Consider the following 9,759-nt stretch of genomic DNA (forward strand, 5'->3'; position numbering starts at 1 on the left):
ACTCCTCGAGAAGAGCAACCCCAAGATTCATAATCATCAAATTCACCAAGGTTGAAGAAATGAAGGAAAAAATGTTATGGGCGGCCAGAGAGAAAGATCCTCCTTTGGAGGATCACAGAAGGTCAGGTTACCCACAAGAGGAAGCCCATCAGACTAACAGCAGATCTCTCTGCAGAAACCCTACAAGCCAGAAAAGAGTGGGGACCAATATTCAACATTCTTAAAGAGAAGACTTTTCAACCCAGAATTTCATATCCAACCAAACTAAGCTTCATAAGCGAAGGAGAAATAAAATCCTTTACACACAAGCAAATGCTAAGAGATTTTGTCATCACCAGGCCTGACTTACAAGAGCTCCTGAAGGAAGCACTAAACATGGAAAGGAACAATTGGTCCCAGCAACTGCAAAAGCATACCAAACTGTAAAGACCATCAACACTATGAAGAAACTGCATCAACTAACGGGCAAAATAACCAGCTAGCATCATAATGACAGGATCAAATTCACACATAATAATATTAACCTTAAATGTAAATGGACTAAATGCCCCAATTAAAAGACACAGACTGGCAAACTGGATAAAGAATCAAGACCCATCAGTGTCCTATATTCAGGAGACCCATCTCACGTGCAAAGACACACATAGGCTCAAAATAAAGGGATGGAAGAATATTTACCAAGCAAATAAAAAAAGCAAAAAAAAAAAAGTGGTTGCAATCCTAGTCTCTGATAAAACAGACTTTAAACCAACAAAGATCAAAAGAGACAAAGAAGGGCATTACATAATGGTAAAGGGATCAATGCAACAAGAAGAGCTAACTATCCTAAATATATATGCACCCAATACAGGAACATCCAGATTCATAAAGCAAGTTCTTAGAGACCTATAAAGAGACTTAGACTCCCACACAATAATAGTGGGAGACTTTAACACCCCACTGTCAATACCAGACAGATCAACAAGACAGAAAATTAACAAGGATATTCAGGACTTGAGCTCAGCTCTGCACCAAGTAAACCTAACAGACATCTACAGAACTCTCCACCCCAAATCAACAGAATATACATTCTTCTCAGCACCATATCACAGTTATTCTAAAATTTATCACATAATTGGAAGTAAAACACTCCTAGGCAAATGCAAAAGAATGGAAATCATAACAAACAGTATGTCAGACCACAGTGCAATCTAATTAGAATTTAGGATTAAGAAACTCACTCAAAACCACGTAATTACATAGAAACTGAACAACCTGCTCCTGAATGACTACTGGGTAAATAACAAAATTAAGGCAGAAATAAATAAGTTCTTTGAAACTAACGAGAACAAAGACACAATGTACCAGAATCTCTGGGACACAGCTAAAGCAGTATTTAGAGGGAAATTTATAGCACTAAATGCCCACAAGAGAAAGCAGGAAAGATCTAAAATCAACACTCTAACATCCCTATGAAAAGAACTACAGAAGCAAGCACAAATAAATTCAAAAGCTAGCAGAAGACAAGAAATAACTAAGATCAGAGCAGAATTGAAGGAGATAGAGACACGAAAAATCCTTCAAAAAATCAATGAATCCAGGAGCTGGTTTTTTGACAAGATCAACAAAATAGACCACTAGCCAGGCTACTAAAGAAGAAAAAAGAGAAGAATCAAACACAATAAAAAATGACACAGGGGATATCACCACCAATCCCACAGAAATACAAACTACCATCGGGGAATCCTATAAAAACCTCTATGCAAATAAACTAGAAAATCTAGAAGAAATGGATAAATTCCTGGACACATAAACCCTCCCAAGACTAAATCAGGAAGAATAGACCAATAACAAGTTCTAAAGTTGAGGCAGTAATTAATAGCCTAACAACCAAAAAAAGTCCAGGACTAGACGGATTCACAGCCAAATTCTACCAGAGGTACAAAGAAGAACTGGTACCATTCCTTCTGAAACTATTCCAAACAATAGAAAAAAAGGGAATCCTCCCTAACTCATTTTATGAGGCCAGCATCATCCTGATACCAAAACCTGGCAGAGACAAAACAAAAAAAAGAAAATTTCAGGCCAATATCCCTGATGAACATCGTTGCAAAAATCCTCAATAAAATACTGGCAGACAGAATCCAGCAGCACATCAAAAAGCTTATCTACCACGATCAAGTCGACTTCATCCATGGGATGCAAGGCTGCTTCAACATATGCAAATCAATAAACGTAATCCATCACATAAACAGAATGAATGACAAAAACCACATGATTATCTCAATAGATGCAGAAAAGGCCTTTGACAAAATTCAACACCCCTTCATGCAAAAAACTCTCAATAAACTAGGTAGTGATGGAATGTATCTCAAAATAATAAGAGCTATTTATGACAAACCCACAGCCAATATCATACTGAACGCGAAAAAGCTGGAAGCATTCCCTTTGAAAACCAGCACAAGACAAGAATGCCCACTCTCACCACTCCAATTCAACATAGTACTGGAAGTTCTGGGCAGGGCAATCAGGCAAGAGAAAGAAATAAAGGGTATTCAAATAGGAAGAGAGGAAGTCAAATTTTCTCTGTTTGCAGATGACATGATTGCATATATAGAAAACCCCATTATCTCAGTCCAAACTCTTCTTAAGCTGATAAGCAACGTCAGCAAAGTCTCAGGATACAAAATCAGTGAGCAAAAATCACAAGCATTCCTATACACCAATAACAGAGAGCCAAGACGTGAGTGAACTCCCATTTGCAATTGCTACAAAGAGAATAAAATACCTAGGAACCCAACTTACAAGGGATGTGAAGGACCTCTTCAAGGAGAACTACAAACCACTGCTCAACGACATAAGAGAGGACACAAACAGATGGAAAAACATTCCATGCTCATGGATAGGAAGAATCAATATCATGAAAATGGCCATACTGCCCAAACTAATTTATAGATTCAATGCTATCCCCATCAAGCTACCACTGACTTTCTTCACAGAATTAGAAAAAACTACTTTAAATTTCATATGGAACCAAAAAAAGAGCCCGCATAGACAAGACAATCCTAAGCAAAAAGAATAAAGCTGGAGGCATCATGCTACCTGACTTCAAACTATACTATAATGCTACAGTAATAAAAACAGTCTGGTACTGGTACCAAAACAGATATATAGACCAATGGAACAGAACAGAGGCCTCAGAAATAACACCACATATCTACAACCATCTGATCTTTGACAAACCTGACTAAAACAAACAATGGGGAAATAATTCCTTATTTAATACATGCTGCTGGGAAAACTGGCTAGCCATATGCAGAAAACTGAAACTGAACCCCTTCCTTACACCTTATACAAAAATTAACTCAAGAGGAATTAAAGACTGAAATGTAAGACCTAAAACCATAAAAACCCTAGAAGGAAACCTAGGCAATACCATTCAGGACATAGGCATGGGCAAAGACTTCATTACTAAAATACCAAAAGCAATGGCAACAAAAGCCAAAATTGACAAATGGGATCTAATTAAACTAAATAGCTTCTGCACAGCAAAATAAACTATCATCAGAGTGAACAGGCAACCTACAGAATAGGAGAAAATCTTTGCAATCTACCCATCTGACAAAGGGCTAATGTCCAGAATCTACAAAGAACTTAAACAAATTTACAAGGAAAAAAAAACATCAAAAAGTGGGTGAAGGATATGAACAGACACTTCTCAAAAGAAGACATTTATGCAGCCAACAAACATATGTAAAAAAGCTCATCATCACTGGTCATTAGAGAGATGCAAATCAAAACCACAATGAGATATCTCATGCCAGTTAAAATGGCAATCATTAAAAGTCAGGAAACAACAGATGCTGGAGAGGATGTGGAGAAATAGGAACACTTTTACACTGTTGGTGGGAGTGTAAATTAGTTCAACCATTGCGGAAGACAGTGTGGCGATTCCTCAAGGATCTAGAACCAGAAATACCATTTGGCCCAGCAATCCCATTACTGGGCATATACCCAAAGGATTATAAATCATTCTACTATAAAGACAATGCACACGTATGTATACTGCAGCACTGTTCACAACAGCAAAGACTAGGAACCAACCCAAATGACCATCAATGATAGCTGGAAACCATCATTCTCAGCAAACTAACACAATAACAGAAAACCAAACACCACATGTTCTCACTCATAAGTGGGAGTTGAAAACACATAGACACAGGGAGGGGAACATCACACACCACAGCCTGTCGGGGGTGGGGGCCTGGGGAAGGGATAGCATTAGGAGAAAGACCTAATGTAAATGACCAATTGATGGGTGCAGCAAACCACCACAGCACATGTATACCTATGTAACAAACCTGCACATTCTGATGTATCCCAGAATTTAAAGTACAATAAAAAAAATTTTTTAAAAGATTATACACCATGATCAAGTAGGATATATCCCAAGGATATAAAGATGGTTCAATATATGCAAATCAGTAAACATGATACATCACATCGACAAAATAAAGGACAAAAACCATATGATCCTCTCAACAGATACGGAAAAAGCATTTGGTAAAATTCAACATCCCTCTACACAAACATCAACTAAAATGGATCAAATTCAACATCAAAATCCTAACTGAAAAATAAAAAAAGATACATACCCAGTAATGGGATTGCTGGGTCAAATGGTATTTCTGGTTCTAGATCCTTAAGGAATCACCACACTGTCTTGCACAATGATTGAACTAATTTACACTCCCACCAACAGCGTAAAAGCCTTCCTATTTCTCCACAGTCGCCCCAGCATCTGTTGTTCCCTGACTTTTTAATAATGCCATTCTAAATGGCATAAGATGGTATCTCATTGGGGTTTTGATTTGCATTTCTCTAATGACCAGTGATGATGAGCTTTTTTATATATGTTAGTTGGCCACATAAATGTTTTCTTTTGAGAAGTGTCTGTTCATATCCTTCAAAGGATTATAAATCATTCTACTATAAAGACACATGCACATGTATGTTTACTGCAGCCGTATTTACAGTAGCAAAGACTTGGGAACCAACCCAAATGCCCATAAATGATGGACTCGATAAAGAAAATGTGGCACATATATACCATAGAATACTATGCAGCCATAAAAAAGAATGAGTTCATGTCCTTTGCAAGGACATGGATGAAGCTGGAAGCCATCATTCTCAGCAAACTAACACAGGAACAGAAAACCAAACACCACATGTTCTCACTCACAAATGGGAGTTGAACAATAAGAACTCATGGACACAGGGAGGGGAACATCACACACCAGGGCCTGTTGGGGGGTGGGGAGCAAGGGGAGGGAGAGCATTAGAACAAATACCTAATGCATGAGGGGCTTAAAACCTACATGATGGGTTGATAGGTGCAGCAAACCACCATGGCACATGTATACCTATGTAATAAACTTGCACGTTCTGCACATGTAATCCCAGAACTTAAAGTACAATTTTAAAAAAAAGAAAAAGAAAACAAAGAAAAAAGAAATTTTAAAATTCCACATTCAAATCCTAATTGAAAAAGAAAAAATAATGGATAAAAGACCTAAATGTAGGACTCAAAATTACAAAACAACTAGAAGAAAACATTGAGAAGATGCTTCAGGACATTGGTCTAGAAAAAGATTTTATGAGTAAGACCTCAAAAGCACAGGAAACTAAAATAAAAATAAATATTATTAAATCAAACCAAAAGCTTGCGCACGGCAAAGGAAATAATCAACACAGTGAACAGACAACCTACACAATGGAAGAAAATATCTGCAAACTCTTCACCTGACAGGGGATTAATATCCAGAATATGCAAAGAATTCAAACATTTCAACAGCAAAAATATTTTTTATTAAAAAATAGGCAAGGGATCTGAACGGATATTTCACAAAAGAAGACATAGAAATGGCCAACTAATATATGAAAAAATTCTCAACATCACTAATCAAGGAAATGAAAATCAAAACCATAATGAAATATCATCTCATCCTAGTTAGAATGGCTATTAACAAAAAGAAAAAATAATAATAAGTTCTGCCAAGAAGGTAGAGAAACCGGAACTCATGCACGGTTGGTGGGAATGTAGACTAGCACAACCTCTATGGAGTACAGTATGGAGATTCCTCAAAAAACTACAAAGAGAACTACCATACGATTAAGCAATCCTACCAGTGGACATTTATCCAAAAGAAAGGAAATCAATATATCAGAGATATCTGCACCCTACTGACAATAGTGCCACCTATAGGCCTGAAGGTCAAACTACACAACCCAATACAAAGCTGCTGACAAAAGGGTACAGCACTGGAGAATGAGACAAGCTTCCTGAGACCTCTGCAACCCCAGCCCTGTAGAAGGTAGTGAGCCAGTTCATACACCCAGTACATCACTACTACAACTGGCATTTGAGAAAGCCACCGCACAAAGGCTATCAATAACCAAGGAACTCATACAGGGTCCTTTCCACTGAAAGCACCCAGGAGCAAAACCAAATGACCATACTCAACATACATTATAGTCATGCTTGAGAAAGCTAACTCAGCCATTGGTAAGTTGAGCAGAGCTCTAAAAGGTCCTCCATAATCTTTTACATCATAACCATCAAAATATGCCGGGAGTGAACAACTTCCAGCCCAAGTATCAGAGAGAAGTTGAACATGTGAATGGGGAACTAAACAACCACTACAGGCTGGGCATTGTGGCTCACGCCTGTAATTCCAACACTTTGGGAGGCTGAGACGGGTGGATCACCTGAGGTCAGGAGTTCAAGACTAGCTTGGCCAACATGGTGAAACCCCATCTCTACTAAAAATACAAAAATTAGTTGGGCATAGTGGCACGCACCTATAGTCCCAGCTACTCAGGAAGCTGAAGTAGGAGGATCGCTTGAACCCGAGAGGTGGGGGCTGCAGTGAGCCGAGACGGAGCTACTGCACTCCAGCCTGGGTGAAAGAGGGAAACTCTGTCTCAAAACAAAACAAAACAAAAACAAAAAACAAAACGCCTCTGATAATGCAATACCATTTTACAAGAATCTGACAGAAAGTATTGAACAGGGAGACTCTACAAGATTTCAAGCAATCAAAGGCTAATAAATGCTTTTTAGTACTTTTTAAACTTATAAAATGTTGACTTTCCCTTTTGAAAAAGTATCTTAATTATTTTAGCAAACACTAAAATACTTCTATTTTTATGAGTTCACTCATAAAGTTTTGAGTTTTTACCTGAGTGTAGTGGTTCACACCTGTAATCCCACCACTTTGGGAGGCCGAAGTGGGAGGATGGCTTGAAGCCAGGAGTTTGAGACCAGCTTAGGCAATGTAGTGAGACCCCCCATCTCTAAAAATAAAGAAATAAATAAAATAAAATAAAAAATAAATAAATTAGCCAGGCGTGGGCCTGGTGGTGCTGCTTGTAGTCCCAGCTATTCAGGAGGCTATGGCAGAAGGATTGCTTGAGCCCAGGAGTTTGAAGTTACAATGAGCCATGATCACATCACTACACTCCAGCCTGGGAGACAAAGTGAGACCCTGCCTCTAAAAAGAAAAGAAGAAAATTTTAAAAAAAGAGAGAAAAGAAAAGAAAAAAGTTTTATGAGTTTACTCTCAATCTGAGTCGCGCAACCTTATTTTTCTTATGAGATCTTAAGTTCCTCAACCATAAGGGATAGTTTAATAATGAATTTAGACAATATATACATTTTCATAAACTGTATTTCTTCAAAAGAAAAGAACATGGAAGAATTTAATAGGAAAAAAAGTGTCAGAGATAATTCTTTTCGTGTTTCTAAAGAATTGGACAAGATGATGTTTAATGCCAACATGCCTCTAAAGTGCAGTGGAATTTATATGTATTCATTTATATTCCTATGTGGTCTAGTTTTCAATTGTTTCTTACTGACTCTCATAAATACAGCCTGTCAAGCAAATAAAACCAGAAATATCAATCATAAACTCGTGCTGTTCAGAGCATGTGACATTTCATGACTTCATTTGTAGCATGTGACATTTTGTTTTATTCATATTCTCTTCTCTCTGTTAAAACCTTATCTAATTAAAGAGTTTGCCTACTTCACTAGAAATAACTGTGTTAGACAATAACCATTCTTTCACTAAATTCCTTCTTTTGGAAAGTTTTAAGGTTAGCTCCTGTATACAGCAGTACTCCAAGTGTGACCCCCAGTCTATCAGGAACTTACTAAAAATGCAAATTCCTGAACACTACCCCAAACCTACTGAATCAGAACCTCTTGAGAGTGGAGCCCAGCACTCTGCATTTTAACAAGCCTTCTAGATGACTCTAATACACACCAAAGCTTAAGAACCACTGTCTTAGGAGGATCAGGTATCTTAATTCCCTCTCTGCTCAATTGATACTAAGGTCTGAATTTATCCACTGTATTCTCAAGAACCTCGAAGAATCTCTACAAAGTTAGTAATAAATAATCTTCCTTCAGGAAAGACAGTGGTATTTGCATATGGTTCTTTACAGTTACTTGGTGAGAACAACAGACCAAGACAGTCTGTTCTCTGCTAATGAGATTATCTTCAGGGGGCCTTAGGAACTTTGTTTTTCTTGATCTGCTGAATTGGTGGTTACTGCTTCAGCAGAGGCAGCGTCACTTGATTTGTTCAGGCTCCCAAGGATGCTGGATAATATCACTAGAATCCTTCCCCGTGTGAGAATGAGGATTATCTGATGGGAAAGGCAAAGCCTCTCTAAGGACATGCATTTATCCCATGAAAATAATATACTACCACAAAATACAAATAAATGCTAGAGAAACAACCATTTACATGGCACTGCTGGGATTTCCAGTTAAAGGTAGTACCTTGAGCCCTACTATGTCCCCAAACAACAACAAAACCTTAGACAATTTTGTGTTTATTTTTTAAAGGCATAAATCCAAAAGAACAAGAAAGAAGAGGAGACAAATGCTAGAAAGCAGATGGGAGTTAGGCGCTAACTTACAGCAGACCCACAAAGCTGAATTTTGGCCAGAAATAGGAAAAAGTGAAAAACAACCAAACTTCCATGACAGAATTCCTAAAAGACAATAAAATTAGTTGATTTTGGTACTTCTGCAAGTCAACAGAAGGGCACTGCTTAAAAGAGCAATTAGACTTCTCTCATCCTCTCCTATACCTTGCATAGGAGACGGAACCTTAAAATATAAGCTTCCTTGGCTGAGAGATACCAGGAATAGTTTATTACAGACTACCATGCTAACAACTGAGGAATAAAATGAAAGTTTACAGCTTTCTTCCCTCTTTGGGTTTCAGAATGCTGCTAGTTAGAAGACTGATGGTCAGGAATGTTGACAGTCAGCTTTCCAGGCAGGAGAGTCTTCTCTGGAGAATCTGATCAGTCAAGAGAAAAACAGCTATAACAATGGTTCTCAAAGTATGGTCCAGGAACTCCAAAGATTCCCTCCTCTCAGAGCGTGAGCAAGGTCAAATCTATTTGCAAAATAATACTACAATGTCATTTGCCTGTTTTACTCTAATTCTCTCAAAAGTTCACAGTGGAGTTTTCAAATGCTGCACCATGGTGATACTGTAAGATATTGAAGGCAGAAACAGATGTGGATCCACCTGTCTTTTATTAAGCTGGACATTAAAATGATCCACAAAAATGTAAAGTAATGTCACTCTTCCAATATGTTACTTTAAAAAATAGAGTCATTTTTCATTAAAAATAGATTATCTATGTTAGCATGTAACGGGTTTACTCTTGTTATTTTTGATGAATAAATATTTTGAA

At 37.7% G+C, this 9,759-nt stretch overlaps 1 protein-coding gene across 3 annotated transcripts in view; it reads right to left on the minus strand.

The window, feature by feature from the left end:
• CBR4 (carbonyl reductase 4) overlaps positions 1-9,759 on the minus strand; it is a 130,949-nt gene that overhangs the window by 42,383 nt on the left and 78,807 nt on the right. The gene's annotated exons all lie outside the window — the stretch shown is intronic.

The sequence above is a fragment of the Pan paniscus genome, chromosome 3 (genome assembly GCF_029289425.2).
Source record: "Pan paniscus chromosome 3, NHGRI_mPanPan1-v2.0_pri, whole genome shotgun sequence".
Lineage (NCBI taxonomy): Eukaryota > Metazoa > Chordata > Mammalia > Primates > Hominidae > Pan > Pan paniscus.